We start from the raw sequence: 23,724 nt of genomic DNA, 5'->3' as shown, positions 1-23,724 counted from the left end.
TAACTGTGACTGAAGAAAACCTGCCCTAGGAGCTTAATTTCTTTATGTCTAGAGGAGGAAAAGTAGCATTTCTTAAAGATGTATCTGTCCGTCAGATAGTACAAGTTGATCCTCAAGGCAGAGAGGCAAAAGCACTAAAGAAGGAGCTTTATCCACTCAAAATCCCATGTGTAAGGTAAAGCAAGAAACAGAGATGGAGCAAATGACAGGAACCAAGGTGGGAGAGTAGAGAGTCTGCTTCAAAAGACTGTTCACAGACAGGGGAGAAGCTCGAGTATCTGAGGAGCCTCATCTTCTGGTTAAAATGTACAAAGACCTGCACAAAACTCTTTCTCTGCATTTTGTTTCCAACTATCCCATCCTTACATCGCTGTGGAGAAATAAGAGGTAATCAGGTGGACTCTTCTACCCCAAATCACATTACCAGAAAGTCTTTTAGAAAGGGCTCTTTTTTCTTCCCCCCTGCAATGTACAGATAAGGACTAAACGGCAATCTAAAGGTATATCAACCTAATGCCATATTTTAGTGACAAATCCCTGACTCATTCTTTTGGAAGAGCAAAAGACCAACGGCACCGAGACCACATGCCCACCTGAACTAGTATCTTGTGTCTGACAACAGAGTAGTAAATGCCTCAGAAACCATAAAAAAAAAAAAAAACCCAAGGCATGCACAGTACAAGTGGTACTTCCCTAGACTATTTTCCCAGATGCCAGAAAACTGGAGTCTGCCACGTATGTTAACACTGGTCCAAGTACGCTGGAACTGCAAACAATGTCTCATCCTCAGGAAAAGGTTGTAAGCACAGAAAATCTATCTTCTTCCTCTCTAAGGATCTTCAAAGAAAAGCAGAGGTGAATGGGACTGTAAGGAGGGAAATATCACCTGACTGCAGAATCAGTAAACTGAAAATATTTATAGGCTGAGGAAAATACAATCTTGAGTCATGAGGAGGAACAAAGGGCTAATATTTAGTCAGTATACTGGCCCCCAACCCCTTCCTGCTAAAAAGAAAGAAAAAACTGTCTAGAACAGGTTGAATATTTGCAGGAAAAGTGCTTACCACACCAGAATGGGCAGATTAGATGGACCAGAGGTGATAGCCTCATCACTTCTCAATCATTCAGTAAGAACTTTGTTAGTCCTTGCCTCCTCCTCCTGAGTTGTAAGATGAGAGACTGAGCAATCTTGGAGGGTAAGCTTGGAAGCAGGAGGAGTTGGGTGACGCTTGATTAGGAAGTGCCCTGTGAAATTGATAGGCATATGGATAATTTCAAGCAGTATATGGAAAGAAACAGAACTAAAGGAACTGAGCCGTATCCTGAGCTTTAGTTTTAAACAGCTACTAAATTTTGCCTATACTTGGTTTCAGGTTTTAGTTCTAATCTGATTTCTAACAGCCAGATTAGAAACTATGCAGTCAAGTATTTAAAATCTTCCAGCTGTATCTTCCCTTAAAACTACAGAGCTAGTGAAACTAGCTGGGAGCAATTCCAGAAATACATGTAGAAATACAAGTTTCTTTAAAAAACACTCCAACTATGAATTCATATTGGAGTTTATACAAAAATAAGACATTATACTCCAAGAATAATTAAGATATCACCAAAGAAATACAGGAACTGTAGCTAATGAAAAAAATGCAAATGTGGTGCATTATGTGTTAGCATTAAGTGTTACACTGAATAATGTTCCATAGATGTGTTCTGAAAATTTGGCAAGCATTACAATTTGCTTGTAATGGCAATAGAGAAAAATTCATTCTTAATTGTAATACCTTTGGCTAAGAGGGCAAAGCAACTATCAACCATCTTGTAAAGGTTTTTATTGAAGCATAAATAACCTCAATCTTATTATATTTGATTGTTCCTGCTCGTGGAAGTGTAAATGTTTCTTTGTGTGTGTGAATAATCCATGTAATGTTTCCTGAATTAACCTCCTAAAACAGTAATATTTAAATACAGGAGAAATGGGTTTTAAGTGATTATGTCGCATGACCCACCAACTCAGTAGATGAGGAAGCTCTGAATGCTCCTTTTTACAAATACACAGTCCAATGCAAAATACTGGAGTTAGATATTGTGGTTCAAATACACAAGGCTACTGGATACCTCAGGGGATTGATAATGCAGCACAGTGCTTTAATTTTTTCTTGCCAACAGGGTAAATCAATACACCTCTTTCACTTCACTGATGTTTGAGAATCTGGATAAGAGATCTGATTCCCGTTAGGATATGTGCTATAAAAACAGACTGTAAAAAATGAAAGTTGCATTTCATGTCAGAGCACTGGTAACAGGACAAAGTTCTGCGCGGGCTATGAGGGTAGATTCAGACTAGATATAAGGAAGAAATGCTTTACGGTGAGAGTGGTGAAACACTGGAACAGTTTGCCCAGAGAAGTGGTAGATGCCCCATCCCTGGAAACATTCAAGGTCAGTCTGGATGGAGCTCTGAGAAACCTAAGCAACCTGATCTAGTTGACGATGTCCCTGCTCATTGCAGGAGGGTTGGACTAGATGACCTTTAAAGGTCCCTTTCAACCCAAACCATTCTAGGATTCTATATTTGTGACATGATTTTCTTATTTACACTAGAGAATTCAGTTTTGGGACAGCTAGTGGTTTTCACCAAGTTAACTGAAGGATTAGTTTGAGTTGCTTTTGTAAATATGATTACTTGATGTATAATTTATTGAAGATCTTTCCCTTAATCAGTCTAAACTTTTAAATTAGGGAATTACCATTTTGACTTTGTAAAAAATCTGTTCTGGATTTCCTAATTTGCAAATATCTAACCTTACATATAGCCTTATGCTTCAGCTGTGAATTTTTAAGTTTCATTTTCTAATCTCTGTCTGACACTGCCAAAAGTAGAGGGGGGGGAAGTAACTGCTGTGCATGAGAATCAAAAACACAGAAGCAACAAAGGAAATCAACAAGTACTGGAAATCAGATTAGAGAGCTATGATTTCACATGCATTCAGTGTGGAAAATGAAAGATTTTAAGAAAATTAACATATGGATCTTAGAAGCATTGGAAAATTTTAATTAATGTTACTGAGGTGCAAATTCTGTAAAATTGTTTGGGACAAAATACCTTCAAAAACTCAAATGTATCTGCCCGCCCAGAAGAAATGTCATGATTCTGAATTTAGCAAATATCTTACTATGGTTAGCTAGTTACACATGTTCTGTTTCAATGAACAGTATCTATGGATCATTTAGGAAGTCAAAATAATCCTGGTCTGTGATGCTATTCTCCAAAAGAGCCATTTATACACTACTTTTTTTTTTGCCTTCATCATCATAGCCATAGCTGTAATTTTGAAGTGTAATTTGCACTTTATCACAAATATAATTTACATTACCTTTTACATACATTTATACTGTGTTTAGTATTTAAAGAACTCTGTGGCCTCCATGTATACCAAAGAAAAGCAGGCTACAGAGTGAAAGTGGCGAGATGAAGATAGGATGTGGAGCTGAAAAGACTGCAAATCCAGCAAGTCATACCTAGGTTTCCCCTAATTTAAACACTTTGTTTCCAGAAATGCTATTTATACCAGGTGGTCCAGTCCCTATCAGGATCCAGTAATGATCTGCATTCTTTACTCTCACTAATATGTTGGTTAAGGATTATTTCCATGTAGGTGTACCAGAAACTACGTGTATGAGACTATGTAAAATTAGGGTGGTGTAAGCCTCACTTAGTTACTGGCTTTTGGGAAAGAGTATATCTACATTGTACAAATGAACTTTTGAAGAATCAAGCTGTTTCATGAGTTTGTCTGGGTTTGGTAATGTGAGGCTGAACTACAAAAGTTTCCCCATGTGTCAGGGATTGTGATGGTGGCAGAAGTGGCCCATAAGAAGGGTCATCCAGCTGACACTGAGTAAAAGAGACATCACAGTGGGGTGCCTAGGACAGAAGTTACTGCCAGAAGAAACACAAGTGAGAATGGAAATGTAAGGGTTTTGTCATCCAAATCCAGTTTTCGTTCATGAAAAACAACATGTAGGGAAGAGTCTTGAGGTGAAAACTCAGCTGTCCAAGGGGTTACAGAGCCTTTGTAGTTAGTAGCTGAATAATACACTAATAATCTTAATGTCAAACTCAATTAGAGTTAACAGTGCTATTATTTTTTTTCTCTGTACCACTTAAATGATTGGTTGCAGTATAATAAACTCAAGTTTCCTTTGATCTTATAGACTGTTCAGCATTATGAGTGATTTCAGGGTTCATAACGAATTTCTAGCATCCCGGACCCCATTGAGTTACAAGTTCCAATAAGAATGCTGATTTCTTTTAAAAAATCCCATCATTCTATAGTCAGAGATCCCCAGAAATGTAGGGGATTTACCTTCCTTCAGCTGAGTGACAGGTTTTCAGATGGAAAACCAGAACTCAAACCATTTCTCATAAGGAAGGGTGATAGATGGAAGACCCCAAACTGTTTTCTGTTCCAGATTATGAAAGAATGAATTCTGGCCAAGGTCAGGAATACAAATCCACGGCCTTTGTGAAGTAAATTAAAACTTAATTGGAAGTTGATCAAACCAGTCTGTTATGGCTTGTTAAAAGTTCATATTATGTTCTTTTTGTTTTATTTTTTTTTCTCTCCTTTATCTATTAGCATAAAATATGTGTAAGTTAACCAAACACTCTAAAAGCACTGGCAAGCAACTTTCTGATTTCAGATAGTGTTTGTACTTTCATGACTCTTAGAGTCATCTACCTCTCTCCTCAAGTTCTCCATAACTGCTTCAGAGTTAATGAATTTAGCATTCACTTCTACTCTTTTTCAACTTATTTTACCACCAAAAAAAGTCAGCATTCTCAAAACCTGTAATTAAGATATTAAATCAATTAGAAAAGAAAAACATTTAATTGATGCTCAGTGTTCTTTGGTCAATTGGTTGTGGACACATAGCAGGATGTGATGATCATTGGAATAAATGGAATTTAATAAAGGTTCTGAAAGATGTAGAAATCCAATATATTAATGGAATTAGATCATTGCAGTTCAAAGTGCACCTCAGAAGACCTTCTGAGTCATTTAATATTTTTCCACAGTATTCAGCATCCCTTAAATATTTCATTTTGAATATGTAGTGTGGTGGTCTGAAGTTTCATACTGGAGAGATAATGAAAAAATCAGGGGAATGAAAAGGAAATTAAAGGGAAAGGATGTGCCAAAGAGAAAAGTCATACAACATGATATAAAAAACCTTTCTGGCTTGCTTGAACTGAAATGTCAAATACACTATTTCTAATGCTTTTATGTCCTCCTGCTGTTTCTGATTCTGATATTCTTAAAAGCATAGGCTGAGAAAAAAAAAAAAAGTAAGTAAAATTTTTTAAAATTTCAAAAGCAACAAAAGCTCAAGAATATTTAAGCTTGTTTTAATATGGTCATTATATATGAGTATAGATACTTCATTAAGGAAGTATATTGGCTCATACAGTACCTGGACAACAATCTTGCTAGTAGCTTGAAAATCAATCTTTGTTCCCTTAATGTGGGACCTAATCTTCTAAAATCACAAACCACTGCTACCTATCTCCTAGCAACAGCTAAAAAGCCAGAAAGCCTAGCAACTGCAAGATTATTTTGTATTATTTATTTTTCTAATCACCTTCATGAAGTAGATTCTTATCTGTGGTTGCATGAAGAAAAAAGAAGCCTTTGGAGTCTCTGGAGGTGGTCTTTCCCAGCTCAGTTGTATGGAACTGTATTATGTTTCAATAACTATATACAACTGCTCTGTACACTGCTGCTATAGTACAATACTGTAACCCAGAAGAACTTAGTCCTTTGAAGGGAGTATTCAAAATGGATTTAAGTTTGAAGTTCTGCATGTGCAAATCCTTACAAAGAAGAAATTCCAATCTGCAACTTGTGGCAACCCAGGCAAACTCCTGGGCAGATAGCACCCTCCTTGTTTCAGCAGCTGAAAAACATCCAGGAGCACCAGATGGGTTTAAAAAATGTACTGGTTTTTAAACGGGAAAGAACTGAGTAAAGTAAAGATGACCCTACCAAGCCAGAAGATACTACCCCAGACACAGAATGGTACAGCCACAAGGAGAATTACACAGCCTCTTCAAGTCACTGCTTGGATGCTTACATGGAAATATGCCTAGTCAGAAAAGAATGGGAATTCAGGAAATAAGCTTTATCTTCTTTTGAAGTTGTTCTTATCCTGAAAGTACTAGAATTTTAGCACAGAAACTTTCATAGGTTCCCAGAAAACAGTAAATGGAGTGGAAAGACTATTTGTTGTCATCATTACAGCAAATCTGATGGACAGTTAGAAAGCAGAAAGGGGGAGTACTAAAATATAGTCCTAAACTCTCAGACACTGTACAGATCCTAGATCTGAACGTGACCTCCACATAGGCCATAGAGATTTCAGTCTTTTCCATATAAACTCTGTTTTAACTAATTTCTAAATTAATTATTTTCTGTGTAAACCATATGAACCCAGCAGAATAAACTGAAGAAATATAAAAGGAAAATGAGTTCTCTACAGTGGTAAGTGGATGAGTACTGCTTAAGAACAGGGATGAATTCTGAGAGTGTTCTGAGGACTAAAATACATAAAGAAACTCAAAACAGAGTTTCCACTAATAAAATATACAATTTCACACAAAGGACACATATCCTGTTATGTCTTAACCTCTGCGTGTAATGAAGCAGCACACTTCCTGGCTTTCCAGTATCTGTCTTTTCATTATAAAGCAAGGATTGTTAAATGTTTTTCCTAACTTTTGGCATTTTGTGTCATTCATGCACAAATGTTCAAATTAGGGACCTCTACTCAATATTGTAACTTAGGAGGGCTCTACAAGAGTTTTCTAAGGGATTTATTCTACCTTGCAATTCAACATTAAGAAGCTTGTCAATATAAAAGTCCCTCAAAAGCATCTTTACATGTTTGGTTTTTCCTTATTTTTGCATTAGAGTAATATCTGCTTTTTATTGATTCTGGTCTGGTTGAATGTGTCCTTTTTGTACTACAGGATGTCTAGGGGGAAAAAAAGCCTGAATAGTGTCCCACGTATTATTTCTATTTTTGAAGTCAGTCCTCTCAAATGATTCAGACCTCTCAAATGGTTCTCTGTTCACTTTCAATCCTTGTTTTGAAAAACTTCTGTTCTTTATGCAGTATATAACTATACAGATAATTCCATCCATGTATCTATCCATCTACAAAAAATATAAACAACAAAGCAATGCTTGAGCCAAAAAGTTCCAAAAGACATACCAGAGACATTCTTATCCCACATAAATATTTGCAGAATATTCAGTATAAGGGTCTGACACATTTTTTAACGAGAACTTTGTGATTAGGTAGACCCTTCAAATAACATTTGAAATATAGCTAAACAAGAGAGAATGATTGCAGTCATGACAACTGCAATACGGTTTTTGAAAAGTCTTTTCATACTTACAGAAAAGAAATTACTAAAAACCTATTGTCTATTAATTCAGAAAAGATGGCTTTGGGACTCATAGTCTAACATTACTGCAATACATTTTTCCACATCAGAAAAGAAAGCTACACCTTGAAATATAATGAGTAGTTTCACTATTGCAAATCACTATTATCACAAAGAACGGGTCAGTGAGTTTAATTCTGAATGTGTTTGTTTTCCATTACAAAGCAGAATAAGATATGGATGCTTTATCTCATCTTCATTAATTCCTGGGAAAAGAAGCACTGGCAGGCTTGAGAACACATCCTACAGTTCTTGAAGGGATCATGAGCAGAAGGGAGATTTTGAATAGCCTTATAAGCAGATGATGTTTAGCTGTCTGTCTCTAATCCTATCGTGTTTGTCTTTGCTGAGATTGATTCGATCATGGGTTTTTTTAAGGTGGACATTCTGTTAAAGGGATGCCCTATACTGATAGGAAAAAAAACACAGTCTGTGCTGCCTTCTGCATCTGTACATTCAGGAGCTGGCAAGACTCCTGCACAAATTTTTCCTCCAAAATCATGGAGAGCACCTGCAGAAATCATACATCTGCATTAAGTTCTGATAGCATGTCTCGCAGTTGTTTGCTTTGTTTTCCACCAGAAGCCTGTAAATACATAGCAGAGGTAAGGAAAAAAAATGGATACACAACAGAGAGAACTCATAAGTCATGGAGTGTAGGAAAAAGTGAACCACCGGCATCCCACAGAGTGGAAAAGAAAAAGATGCTTAGTAGAGGTGTGTATCTAGAATTTTCATGAACAGACCCTGTTAACAGTGTCGTGACTTGCCATCCTGCCGTCATTTACTTCCATCTAGGCAAACAGCTACTTCTGGGGCAAGTAGCTGGAGGTGCCTTCAGAAATTCAACAGGAGCTGCTTATCTAGTTCCTACAACTACCACGGACTAAGCTGTCTCCAAACACAGCAGTCTTCATAGCAGCAGTATGCCCCTGATCACTGCTAAACTATCTGTGGTACACCGCAACTCTGAGTCACAGCGTCATAGCTTCCTTTTTTTTTTTAAACTTTTTTTCCTGAGCTCAGCAGTATCTGGGAAATCTTTTCGAACATGTAGAAGCCTTTTCTTTTGTGGAGCCATTGCCTACACAGCAACTACAGACTTGCAACTTCTGCTGACTACAGCTAGAGCATGGCCCACACTCAGCTTATAATCACATCCCACTTTTTATCACTGTATGTAAAGACAAATAGCCAGCCTTAGAGAAGTGTGTGAGAGTGGAAGGATGCTGTCTGGTATTTCTTATCCTGCTGTTAGGACAGCTTGTGCTCACATTGTGTATTCCCATATTTCTGGCAAGAAAGGAACATATGCCACTTATTAAGGAAGAGAACTACATATCAGGGGAGGTAAATTCAGTGTTTTGATTATCAGTAGCTTTTCTATATTTCTGGAATCAGATTCAGAAGGGAACATAGGCAAAGATGAAGTGTTTAAATACAGAAACTTCACCCTCAGTGTCTTCGCCTCTCCCCCTATACTTCCTAACCTGTTTCCAGAATGAAAGTTTCTCAAGTACCTAAAGCTTTTTCTCATTCCAACACTGAAGAAGCACCTCAGCTGACATCTAAATCATATAGATTCTTAGCAGGATTGAAAAATGACATGTCACCAGTTTATCTTCATTAGAACTATATTCTTGTGGGACAATTTTAATAAGGTACTAGTAATGTTGTCATAACTGGAAATATTGGTAGCTACTGGTTACCAAAGCATTATCTATATGCACGTGGGCCTTCTAATTCGTCACTGTATTCAGAGTATGAAGTAATAATAACCCTCAAACAAGGATGTGTGGTATGAGGAAACCACAGCTTGAAGTCTGTGGAAGAAAAATACGTGACTGCTAAAGAAGGCCCCAAAAGTACGGATAGAAGAATATGAAAGTGGGTTTCAAACTGCAGGCACAAAACAATAATAAGGCTAGAAGTAAAAAGCTCAACTGGTCTTTCATTGCTCATTAAACACAAAATTGTTATTGGGTAAAACTGATTTTAGGGATAGAAAAGAGAACAAAGCTCTTGTATCCATTCTAAGACATGTCATATATACTAAATTTAGTTATAATGTTGAATTGCAAAGAAATGAGCAAAGAACAAGTGAGTGGACTATGTTAAGAACCACCCAGCCCCTCTAGTTAGAAGAAATTTGCAACTTTGGTCACCACTGGTCCTCAGTGGCCTTGCTGGCACACAAGGGTATGTATCGGATTTGTGCGATACTGGCACTCACCCTTCCTTCATTAGTACTAGCTCAAATTCCAACCCATGTTGATACAAGTGATGAGTAATATTGGTCATCTCTGGGGAAGTTTTTTTGTTTGAGCACTTTTTGTTTAGCTGCAATTGATCCTTTCACTTGGATTTTTGGCATTTGGTGAAAAGAAAGAAGGCTGGCATTTAGAAGGGGGAAGGAGATGGAGATAAAAGGGACAGGAATTCCATCTTACTGGGGAAGAGAACACGTAATTTTTTCTTGGCAAGAGAGCATCTTGGGCATAACCACAGCCCAGGTCTCTGAAGAAATTTCTAAGCAAGACAAGAAAAGTAAAACTTCAGGCAAAGGCAAGATTGTCAAGACAGGGATCATCAAAAGAACAAGGATTTGAGGAGAGAAGCTATAATGTGGAAACACACAAATTCTGAAAGGAAAAGAACAGAGTCAGAAGATGACAGCTCAGCATTATCAAGGGTCTGTTCCAGGGAGCAGCAGAAGCAAACCCTTGCTCACATTAATCCAAGAAGCTCATTAATCCTAGATATCCTTTGCGTGTACTAAACAATTAATAACTGCTTTGTGCTTACAAGGTGTGTGTATCCTGTTTATGCAGTCTTTTTGTGCCCAACTAAAGATGCCAGATGAAGTCACCAGTGACGGAAGGTTACACCTGAACCACAATAGTTGCTAACACAGACAGCATTATACTTCTGTCCCTTCTTCCATCTGGTAAAGCAGAGATCAAGCAAACTCCCTTTTACCTCTTCCCACCTTCTCCCAAACCACATCATGCTGTTATTTGTCAGCTACATTTTTCCCTAGCTACGCATGGAGGACTAGGCCTGTGAGTTTCCCTGAAGGCTGCTGACATGGGAGCCAGAGTTACGTGATACAGGAAAGGTCAAAAAGAACATAGAGGACATGGAAACGTATAGCTGGAGTAATCATGCTTGCCCAAAAGGTGTAACATCAGTGAGACTATACAGGGAGAGGATTAGACTGCTGACATAGGCTGGTATTGAAAAATCTATCACTTTTTATCATCATATGAGACTTGGCTCACTGCAGAAACCATCAATATGTCATCACATTTATCAACAACAGTCTCAGTCTGCTGTTCAGCATGTCCAGTCCTCAGCAGATGCCTCCAGTTTAGAGGACATTGACAATGCTGCCACGCAGTCTCCTGCACAGATGTCACTATCCTGCCACCAGGCATCAGGATGGAGTCTGCATCCCACAAGAGCCTCCACAGTGCAGAAGATGAAGGTCCAGATGTGCTTTTCAGCATCTGTTACCTCCATTATCCAAAAGTGAGAGTTCAGTGGATATTCTTTGAAACCTCACTCACAACTGGCTTGTATCAGAAATAGCGTGGCCAGCAGGGACAGAGAAGTGATCTTACCCCTGTACTCGGCACTGGTGAGGCCGCACCTCGATTACTGTGTTCAGTTTTGGGCCCCTCACTACAAAAAGGACATTGAATTACTCGAGCGTGTCCAAAGAAGGGCAACGAGGCTGGTGAAGGGTCTGGAGCACATGTCGTACGAGGAGCAGCTGAGGGAACTGGGGTTGTTTAGTCTGGAGAAAAGGAGGCTGAGGGGAGACCTCATTGCCCTCTACAACTACCTGAAAGGAGGGTGCAGAGAACTGGGGATGAGTCTCTTTAACCAAGTAATAAGTGATAGGACAAGAGGTAATGACCTCAAGTTGCACCAGGGAAGGTTTAGACTAGATATTAGGAAGCATTTCATTACAGAATGGGTTGTTAGACGTTGGAATGGGATACCCAGGGAGGTGGTGGAGTCCCCATCCCTGGTGGTGTTTAAGAGTCGGGTTGACATATGGTGTAGTTGGGAACTGTCAGTGTTAGGTTAACGGTTGGACTAGATGAAACAAGGTCTTTTCCAACCTAAACGATTTTGTGATTCTGTGAACTTTGCACACCCTGGAATGGTTAGCCACTGGTAAGTCATGAGGTTCCAGAAGCCAGTAGTCACTATCTGGTTTATGATATGGGCTCCTGAAATGTTGTCTGGCAAGTCATGGTGTCAGTAGATAACAGAGGGTCTTGGTGACTCTCTGCTTCCCAAAGTTCATTGTCCATTGTTGGCTGTTCCATTTCCCAAGCATGATGCCTTCCCATGAGCCTTAGCTGATCTTCTGGGCACAGAAGGTGTGGCTTACCAGAGGCAAAGCTGTCACAACACTGAAGTTTCTCAGAAGTCGTATTTTTTGTCAGGCAAAAAGAAGTCCAGGAGGGCAGTAACCAGATCATTCAGAGTATCCTCCCAGAGTGGATACCTCAAAGGACTAAGAACACTCCATTTTCCTCATACTGAGCTTTTTGTTGTGGAGGTTTGAGCAGTGGGCACCAGGAGGTCACCAATAATCAATGATCAACAGAATGAACAGAAACAAAAATAAGGCTTGCTTCTAAATGTGATCTTTATATAAGCCATAGGGCTCGGAAAAATGATACATGACAATCATTTCCAAGGTACTTCCCAGCTGAGCAACCCATATTCTAGAAGATAAATGTTTGTGGACAGCTTTCCTTCAAGCTGCTTTGAACACCATATGCAGAAGCAACATGCAGTCAATGTAGGTAGACAACTCTATGCAAAGCAAACCTTCTGAAATATACACACTGTAAATGTAGAGATCTCAGCGGTACCTGCTTTAATCCACCTCTATAGAGATGCATTGCTTGATAACATGGCCCTATTGTCACTGAGAGACAGGAAGGAGAAGCACAAATTATTAGTACTAAGGACCTTTTACATTTATTTGGAATAAAAGTAAAACCTGTCACCATTCTTATCAGGAATTATAACATAAAAAATGTACATTTCATCTTGACTTCTACAGTGTTTGTGGTTCACCATTTGTCCCTGATAACAGAATAGAAAATATTTATTGCTTTGAGGTAAAAGGAAACTACGAACCTTCCAAAGAAATTACTGTATAGCCTATTTAAATGTATCTTTGATTGAATCACGAATTGGCAAGAAAGTTTCAAGATTAAAATGGAAAAATTATCATCTCTATTAGTGGACATTGTTAACGTGCCCATTTATTAGCAAAGACAAGTGGAATTAAATAAAAATGGTTTGCCCTTGGGTGAAAATTAAAGTGAGTGTTGGGAGGAATTAGAATAAAGGATGGTGATTTTTTTTCTCTCCCAAGATCAATTGAATTTTCTAGTGGTTCCAAGGTGCTAGACAGGTTATGCCGTAAAGATCAACTATTGCTTCAGGGAGGAGAAAATTGATAGATCTATTAATTCACAGAGAAAACTTGAAATCCTCCTAACTAGTCCAAGAGGGGGCTGAAATCATCATCACTTCTAAGGCAATATACCTCAAATTTAAACAGTTATTCACCACCACTTAAATGGTTTGATATGTTTTAAAGCATAACTCATAAAACTCTCTAATATGTCTTCAGAAGATTGTCTTGCAAAATGTCTTCCATATTTGTAAGAGAAAAAAAGACAACAAACCATCAAAAATGAAGAGATTAATATATATGCAATAAAAGAAGAGTTCATTTGATGGAGATAAATCTTCTGGGAAGTACTGAGATTTATTAATGAGCTAGAAATAACATGATTTTCTAGAAAATTATTACAGGGTTAGAGCCAATAATGTCTCACTCAGGAAGTCCTTATGCCAATTGACTTGAGGGGAATTTGTGATGAGAAAGGTACTTGTCCTGAATAGAGTTGTCCAGTCTCTAAGGTTTCAGAAGAAAAGAGTCCATGTTTTTAAGGACAACACACGCGGAAGCAAAACATCTAAGCCATCCTTCCAAATCCTGATTTCCACGGCTACCTGAAAAGGGTCACTGCACAGATAGCGGGTCAGGCAGAGAGCTCTGTTCTAGCCCAGTCTCTCTGCTTCCACCACACTTCCAGAAAGGGTGAAAAGGACAGAAGTTCTGCAGCTGGAATAGCTGCACAAATATACATCTTATTATGTAAGTCCATGGAACCTGATACTGCATGGAAATCTGACAACTTCTAACCTGATAATTTTGTGTCAGATGCAAGAGCTGAAACACCCCAGGCTAGAGTAAAGCGAGGTCAAGAATGTTTTACTAATATTGGGCCCCAGGTGCAAGATGGTCTTTATATAGAGAGAGATAGATAGATAGATGAAAGAAGTTTAAAACTATTTGCTTGTGTGTTTTAATGAAAATAATATTTCCTCAGTGTTTCCATTGCCCAGCAGAGCACTGAGACCTGTAAGAAGAATGAAAACCCAGCAAGACAAACAGGGCTTCGTGGAGTTAGGGATCATGAGATGTAGCATGCATCTTTAAGAACATGCACTTTAAGAACATTTAAGCATGCACTTTAAGAACATCCCTGACAAAGAGTTAATATTTGTAATGGTTTATAAAAAGTATTACTTATTTACTGTCTGATTATGTACATCCAAAGGTAGAATGTAGTCATCATTCACACGTACCAGGTCCAGAGCCATGACATCCCTCTTTACAGAAAAATAGAAACTGAAGGGAAAAACCTTTTGAGTTTCAGAGCTCTGGTCTTTCATGTACACATTTAGTTCATACTGTTTAACAGCATGACAACACAGGGAAGTCTGTCAGTTGGCCTTCAATTACTCACAAATGCAAGGTAATGCACATAGAAAAAGGATAAAATATGAAGAGTTCATACACACTATTAGGACTCTAATGTAACTGCAGGCATACAGAAAGAGAACACCTATCATCACTATCAATAGTTCAGTGAAAACTTCAAGTCAATGCTCACCTTGGCTAAAGAAAGAAATATTAGGTGGTATACAGAACAAGATAAAATATCCTCAAAATATTAGCACATAATAATATAGATGAATAGTAGCATTTTATCTGGAATACTGCATTTAGTTCTGGTCATGTCTTCGCAACAAAAACATAATGAAACAGGAGGAAAAGATAAATAAATGTAAAGACCCTGAGAAAAACATCTAAAATTGAGGTATCTAGCCTAGACATCCTTCCTATGCAAGCATGTAAGTTCCTGGTGTAGCTAAATGAGAAAGACAAACCGAAGATCTCCAGTGAATAACGTAGTCAGTCTAGATATTTATTGCTGAATTTAATGTACAAGGAACTGGTAGGAAATATTCCGTTCATCCACCAAGCATCTATTCTGGCAATTCTCTCTTGAGCAGAACTACAGAGCAGAGTTGACTCAAACTAAAACAGAAAAAAAAAAAAAAAATTTAATGGTGGTAACAATGTCTATCCTTTTACTTCAGTCCTTGGGAAAACAATGGAACAAATCCCTATAGAAACTCTTAGAAGCCAAATGGGAAAAGCCAGCACAGATTTACCAAAGACAAACCATGCCTGACTAACATGATCACCTTCTACAACAAAATAACATTTTCTGTCAGCACAGGAAGAGTAGTGGATATTGTTTACCTGGACTTCGGCAACACTTTCTCACAGCATTCTCCTGGACAAACTGGCAAGATACAGGTTGGGTGGGTGCTCTGCGAACTGGGTAGAAAATTAGTTAACAGGCAACACTCAGAGGATGGTGATCAATGATTTTTACTCAGGCTGGCTGTCTATCACAAATGGTGTCCCCCAGAGATTGATACTCTGGGCCCCACACTTCCAACATCATCATAAATGATCTGGACAATGGGAATGAAAGTACCCTCCCCAAGCTTGCAGATTACACTAAACTGTTGGTGAGGTGAATGTGTCAGATGGGAGAGCCATCTTACAGAGAGACTTGGACAGGCTGGAAGAGTGGGCAAGCAAGAACTGTATGAAGTTCAGCAAAGAAAAGTGCAATGTCCTGAATCTGGGAAATTTTTTACAGTGGAAACAATCATTCAATGGAACAACCTCCCCAGGGATGCGGTAGAGTTCCCATCACTGTAGGTTTTCAAGATGTGATTGGAGAGGTCACTAGATGATCTCATCTAGGTTCCCTTTCTCACAAAAGATTGTACCAGATAATCTACCGAGGTCCCTTCCAACCTGAACTGTTCTATGATTCTGATTTCCTAGATTTTGTATTATAGCTATGCAAAACTTGTGTAAGAAATATATCCATGGTCTGAGGGGACCTGGACCTTCCTCAGAGCAGATGGCTCAGCCTCCAAGACTACTCTATGTAGCCAAGAATGCTTAGGCAGGTGGAAGCCATGTTCTCAGGCAAGAGAAGGGGTAAATGGTATCCCATACTCTACTTTCTGGAGCCTGAGGAGGTTACATTAGACCTTCACTGCAATAACTGGATAAAACTCTACAAATATTTATGGGCTCACAAATGAGAAGTACAGGTCTTCCACATTCCTGGTTGATTGTCTCAAATACTAAATGTAAAGTCAAGTTCTGCCTTGCCTGCTCTTCTGTTCCTGCAACTCATGTATCCTTGATTACATGTAGCTCACTTTCAATTAGAAAATGAAAGGTGCACCTGCCAGAGTACACTGAAGTGCAGTAGGTAGCCCATATGCTTAAAATGACAGGACACAAGGCTCAGCCTACCTAAGACTGGCATGGTCTCAAAATCAAAATTTCCTTCTTTTTGGAAAAGCAGTCTGAACAGCTGACTGCTATACAGAAAACAGAAACCACAGTTAACTTGGAAGTTGCTCCATGATTATTGTGTAGTTAAGGTGAAGAATTCTGATTTAGATTGAAAAAACATGAGTATAACAAAGATATAAGGAACAATGAATATAATCTAGAGAAGATAAATGCCCTTAATAAACTTTTTTTATAAATAGAGGAATAGGAATGTAAAATAAACAACAAAGTAATAAAAGTAAAGCATAAGAGAAAAGTCCAGTTTATACGGTAAAACCAACAGCTGAACATCTTGAAAGGGTGTCCAAGTATTGAACGAGTTTAAAAGGCTCATACACACACTTACACATATGTATTGATTGAAAACATCCAAAATGCTATTAGGAAAAATGTTAAGAATGTGTTTTAGGAATAATCCAAACTTTCTGAGAGCATCAGATAGAATAATCTATAGCGTATTAAACTGCCATCCACTTCAGGATTGTGCATACATCCTTTTGAAGCAGGTTGTCCTGCTCACTACAAGAGACAGACTATTAGACTGGAGAAATCATTTGTCTGCTTTAAAATGGAAATTCCTGTATTTTTCCTTGTTTCATATCTTCATATGCTCTTGACAATTATTTTAAAATATTATCCATTGAAATAAATATGCCACATTCATATATGATTTACAAAACTGTTTTTGCTAATGTAAAAATTAAGATTAATCACTATTTATCATCAGATTTTTATTTCTAATATAAAATAGAGTTATCTGCAAGTCTTCATATATCTGTCATGCCTCTTTGATGTAAATTATACTCATAGAAATCTTTCCTCAGTTTTTTCATGGAATGATACAGTCCTTTCTATCTTACCTCTTCAAAGTTGTTGCAGGTTACATTTTTTTCCTGTTGACTTAGAAACTCCTGCTGTTGCAGTTGTAGTTCAAACTGAAATTTAGAATCACCAGAACAGGCATTAATTTAAATGTATTGTCTCTCTGAAAGGTCCTAGAGGATTGCCTTTATCTCCTTTGTAGCACAAAATAAAGGAGGAAGAAATGAGCATTACCATGACTGCACTTGTCTGTCTTTGCTCTTATTTGAACATGAGCATCATCCCATAATGTTCCAAACAAGGCAGCTTATGAGGTGTCTAGAGAAAGGAATATTACATCCTCTATGTGTTAGAATCACTTCTTCTGGCACAAGGTGAAAACTGCACTGCTTTTCACTAATAAGTCTTGTCACATGAAGAAAAAAAACTAACTCTAGTTCTGTCAGGAAAGCAGCTTTAATTTCCATCTTGAACTCTAGATGGGAAGAGTGCCAAGGAGCTATCCTGCCTCAGAGCACAATTCTCTTCCCAAGTGTATCCATACTATTGTTACTTTGAGGGGCAATGCTGGCTCTTCTGTAGAAGTAAGATAGAATCTATTCTACTTTGGAAAGTTTGTTATGATGAAGAATATAAGGATAAAATATCTTTCCCTTTCATCTTTATGTATCTGCAAACATTACCTGACAGCATGATCCTTTAGCCTTTGCCAAAACTTGGTGCTCCAACCCGTTCTGTGTACTGTGGTGAGCGTAAGTATGAGTAGAAAAGCAGGGAAAGAGGAAAAGATGATCTGAAAGAAGATGGACAGGGAAAGTGTTTGTTTTCCTAGTCTAACTACAGTTTTACACAATCCCTTCTTGTAGAAGAGTTATAATTCTCTAAACCTAATGGTCCATATCTTCCTTATTTGAAGACAGATTCATTCACAACATGCAAGATGATCACTGCATTAGAAAAAAAATAATCACGGTCTTAAAGGACACACTTTTTGAGGCATCCACACAGATAACATCCAAGATCCCACCAAAAACTAGATTGGTGTCAAAAAAACCCAGAGACAATAAAGAACAGAATAAACTTGTAATATATTATTAAAATTCAAATTCATGCAAGTTAATGCTTTTTGCCAAAAAAAAAAAAAAAAAAAAAAAAATTAGTCCTTTTAAGCTCTCCCTGTAATGAATTGAAATAACTATACACCTACAGAAAGCAATCTAGATTGCCTGAATTCTGAATCCAAGTGGACATGTCTAAGGAATATAAATTGATTTACATCCCAATGGAAAACTGCATAGCCCTTGGCTCAGATGTTCAGATGAGCTTCCTAGTTTGTGGATTGGAAAAATCATAAAATATTAATGAAAACAGCTAAGATCTTTAGCCTCCAAAACATCAAAACATGGTTTTTATGAGTATGAACTATGGTATTAAATTTTTATATTCACTAATGAAAAACATAGTCACAAGCCTGGCCAGTAACTTAGTGTTATTGTTGTCTAGATCATAACCAATATTAATTTACATTAAAAGAGCAGAAACACTAACACAAGACCATATATCTGTGTATGATTGTGGAGCCAACATTAGTTGTTCTTAGGTGACAATTATTGTCATTATAACTGCAGTATCAGGGAAAAACTTAGTAAGCAAGTTCATAAAATAACCTTCTCCCAACAATTCCGTTTCTTTGTCTCCTTAGTATGTAGGAACAGGCAACAAAGAAACAAAAGATATTATATATATTTGACAGTTATATTAAATAACACAATTTTGTGGTCTTTACGGTTATTCCCACTATAAATTTATCATTTTATGTCATGCTACTAGTGACATCAGCACAGAAACAATGTCTTTTTCTTTTTATCATGTACTTCTTACCATTTGGGACCAAACATTTTTGTTGTATACAAATCAGAGGGGAGGAAAAAAAAAAAAGAGTGCTGAAAAACAAAACTAAAACCTAATTTGAATCTGCTGATAGTGTTGTTGCTCCTCTTAGCCTGATCCAAAGCTGAAGGAGCTGTAACATAAGGGGAGAATATCATGCCTTGACAATACATGGAAGTATTGTGTCAAGATGATGAAGAGTAGCCAAAGAAAAGGACTCCTTTTGTCTAATGTATGCCACCAATGTGTTTTCCACAATGGCTGTCTCTGCCATTGGAAATTTGGAAAATCATACTGTGGGAGGCACAAGCAGAATGACTACAGGATGCATAAAGTAATCTTCTAGAGGATGGGAAATATCTGTATCCCATTCCCCAGAACACATATTATTAAAAATGAAATGGCTCCAGTACTGATATGAATTGATTGGGACCCAGGAGTTTCTTTTTCCCATTACATCTCAAGCATAGGGAACAGAGTACTTGGTTCACTAAGGGCTTGATCCTGAACCTGTTTAAGTCAGTGCGGACTCTTATGACTTCATTTAGTTTGACATCACCTACATGTGGGGTTGATGGAATACTTATAGCGATTTTTTAGTTTGAGACTCACCCCTGCCTCTTAATCTTTAAAATATTATAATTTAGGGCTGAGGCTTCCAACCCCTTTGGAGCTGTGATCTGAATTATCACTCAGAAAAAAAATAATCTTGTGACCTTCATCCCCTCAATTTCAATGAGCAAATTAAAAGTATATATCACTTCTATTTGTTTCTATTACTTCATAATTCTCACTATGTTCAAGGTAGAACTTTTACTCTTGTATATTTTAGTTTTCTGAATGTGTACTGCAATTATGAACTAATTAGATATTAAAACCAATTATTAGAAGTAGTTTTAAAAGAAACTAATATAAATGTTGTAAGTAGGATGCTGGTACTTGCCAAGCAAATGTAAACTGTTTGATAATTACAATTGCTAAACTCAATATATTTGATGTATAACCAAAGTTCTTAAGCAATGGAATGGGTCAGCTATCTTTTTGCAGGTAAATCATCTGACAATCCACCTCTAGGCCGATGAAAATGTCCATGTTATACTAATGATTCATTCAGTAGCTCAATATTCGTTCTATAAACCCTGAATTCTTTAAAGCTTTGTCAGACAAAAAAATGATTACATGGTTTCATAATTTCATCAAATGTATGTAGCAAACATAGACATATTTTCATCCTCCAGTAAAAGTGTAATCCATCAGACTCAGAGGGTCCATCACAGAGTTACTATATCTAACCTCATGGACATGGACCAGTAGCTTGCTTATTGTCTTTAGACACTGAGTCATTATTATATTTCAAAAATCTGTAAATCAGAAACAGGTTTTTAGTCTGGATATTTTTTATAATATAGTCCTAAAATCAAGGTTCCCACTTGCAGATACAATCATCATATATCAGATCACTAAAACAAAACATACATTTATCAGAGAGAGATATGTGTCAAGGAGAGGAACAAGAGGCCACAGCAGCTCCAAAGGATGCTGGGTCAGAAGTTCCCACAACTCTTCCAGAAAGAGAAGAGAAGCCTACAAAGTAGGTGTACTGACTAGCACTCAACTATACATGTCTTATAAAATGCTTTTAATATCTTAGGACAAAAGGCAAATGTGAAAGATTAATTGGCACCAGTCTCATTTCTCCAGACCTTTGCTTTAGGAGAAAAGCATAACTAGGATCCTAAGCATATATATATATATCTGCTTTTCCAAAATAAAACCCTGATAAATATGTATTATGGAACTGAAAGTGTCAAACACTCTTTCCACCCACAAAGCAGAAAACTAGAGCTTAGCTTCTCCTCTGTGCAAGAGGCACGGAACATGTACCTCCTGCATGTCAGAGAAGGGCCTCATCCAGCAGTTCACAGACAGTCAGGAATGAGAGATCCCTGGCCCAGATGGGGAGCAGAGGGAGCTTCAAGCTACACTAGCAATTGGAGAACTCCTTAGGAGAGCAACGATTATGGGTGCTTTTGGCCTTATAAACCGAGGAAGAATTTTCCTTGTCTCCATTGTCACAGCAATGTGAAATGCATACATATTATTAGAAGAGTCTGAATTTCTAAGGTATCTCCTAGGCAAATGAGTGGCCCAGTCACTAAAAAAGTCTGATGCCATTTATCAAAAGAGTCAATCATTGTTATACATGGCTTTCACAAAAATTTCCTGTTTCATATTTTAGTGATATACTCACTGTTGTACACATTTTTGCTCTGACTTGCTGGCTTCAAGAATTTTCTTTCCAATTTAAAGTTCATAAAGTATTGTCTCTAATAATTTTGTGTTCATTTGTTTTCCTAGTGCAATAGTAAAAAATAAGTTGTGAGGAAGTAGAGAAGAAGGTGGGAAAAGTATCAAAACACTACCCCACATTTGACACCTTCAGTTCTGAGAGTGGATTTTCTTGATGGAGGTTTATTTCCTCAGTGGATGTTCCAGGTTAACTATTTAAACTCACTGTGTATTTTCTCAATGAAAAGCAAGAATATCTTAATGTTTCTAACCAAGGTCAAAATTAAAATTCTCTTTCCATATCACATTCCTGAGGAAAATGTAAATTAATCTTCAAGATGTCCTTGGTTGTTCGTGTGATGAAAATCCAAAGACCTATTCACAGCTCAAGCTTTACAGGATGCTTCTTCTTCAGCCTCAAGAGGCTGATTAAGGGACGAGAAAGACCCTCCATTCTGCTGGGTAGCATCTTCCTCCTGAATGTTCTGGGCAGAATGGGGTGCAACTGAGTATGTGCGTAGACATAGTATATAGGGATTTAGGGAATTTAGGAGATTCCCTTTAAGCAATTAGAGGAATTTAGGAAACTAGAGATCAAGAATTAGAGGGGAATTTAGGGAATTAGAGACCACCATGTTTGGACTTTCTCAAAGACTGGTAAGTCAAGCCAGTTTTAAACTTTAAAACAAAGCTTTATTAGATTATATTAATTAACAGTGCATGTAATGCTAAGTTATTTCTTACACTTTATCAAAACAGTTTTTTCCATTCAAGATGACTAAGACTGAGCACCATCAAATATTAAACAGCCACATTTTGTGCCTATTTTGTACCTATTTGTACCGATAGCATCGCAATAGTGAAGAATTAGTCAACCTCTATGCATTTGCTAATCAGGCAGAATGGAAATCAGTGTAAATAAAACATCTTTATAATATTTATATAACTAAGCACAGCAAAAGAAAGCTAAACTAGAAACATGCTGAGTGTGAGAAGGAAAATGACACTTTATCAGCAGGCAACAGTAACTTGAAGCGAAGAGCTACATTTTATGCAGTATGTTTAAACAAGGCTACAGTCTCCGGTAAAAAGCACTAGCCAATTAGCCCAGGTACTGCTTTTCTGGATCAATAAGCTTTGGCAAGAACCATTTCCTCACCTTTATTACCCAAAATTTCTGTTATTTAAATTAAATACTTTATAAACCAATTTTTATATATGCTATGATCATTGATTTTTAAAGACAAATAGTTTGGGTTGGGGGGTTAACTTTTTATTTAATATTGATTTAAATTTTCTACAACTGAAGCAGTGGAAAGCAAAAATCAATTCATTTTTGTTTTAATTTGATTTAAAGTAATTGTCTTTTAAAGTCATATTCTTGGTGTTGCATCATTTGGGATTCAAAGACTGCAAGAGAATTTTTGTCTACCAACATGGGACAGTTCAAGTCTTTTTAATTACAAAAGCTTTCCTGCAACTGTTACATTTAATTAAAACTTCCTTTTTGTTGGATTTAAATCTAGGGCCAAATTCAAGCTGACAATGTCTCTTTGATTGTTGGTCTCAAATGGGGAACATTTCATTTATTGTGAAGCCAAAATCAGGAATGAACTGCAGCTTAAATAATGTAAAATAAAATGAAGGAAAGAATTATCCAGGTAGTCCTTTATTTATCTTCACATTTCCTTGCTTTTCTAAATTTTAATACACCTCACCTGAATTAATAGCATGATAATTTAAGGCACATAGACAAAGGAAAGGGCACAAACAATAATTTGTTGTACTTCCAATTTCAAAGGTTGACTCACTACAAGAGGAAAGATCTATTTGTGTTTAAACTTAGAATCTACTTCAGCTCATCTGTTTTTCTAAAACTGCATCTGTATTCTTGAAGGAAACAATTACATAAGCACATTTTTTCTTTACAAGAGAAGTAGCTCGGAGTTAATGTATCCTGAACAAATGTAAGGAAAACTGAGACAGCAAACCATTATCTGAGTGAAGGCCAGAATTATATTCTAACATTCTTACAGCAGATCTTTCTCCAGTTCTTTTCCTGTTTCTTTTATTCATGTGTCCTTTACATCTCCACTAGAAACTGCTATTCACCACTGCCATTTCCATTGAGTTTTCAAAACTCTATACCTCCTGCTGAGCAACTTCTCTAAAAACTTCAAGACAGTTGAGAAGAGTAGCCTATAAAACTCCTTTAGTGTTCAAAAGTGATGGAGGATGACTATATATTTTTTTCTTAAACCATTAGATACAACTGTAAATATTTATATACAAAATAAAGAAAGCCTTATTGATTCTGTCAGGATAATAGGTGGTGGAAAGGGCAGGATACAGACTGAAAAGCAAATTTTTTCACCATTTCCATTTAAAATATACTGAAGAAAGGTATATTCCTTGTTTGATGTCTTTAGTGCTT

Source organism: Strix aluco, chromosome 5 (genome assembly GCF_031877795.1).
Source record: "Strix aluco isolate bStrAlu1 chromosome 5, bStrAlu1.hap1, whole genome shotgun sequence".
Lineage (NCBI taxonomy): Eukaryota > Metazoa > Chordata > Aves > Strigiformes > Strigidae > Strix > Strix aluco.
The sequence above is the reverse complement of the archived record's forward strand: the minus strand, read 5'-3'. Positions refer to the sequence as shown.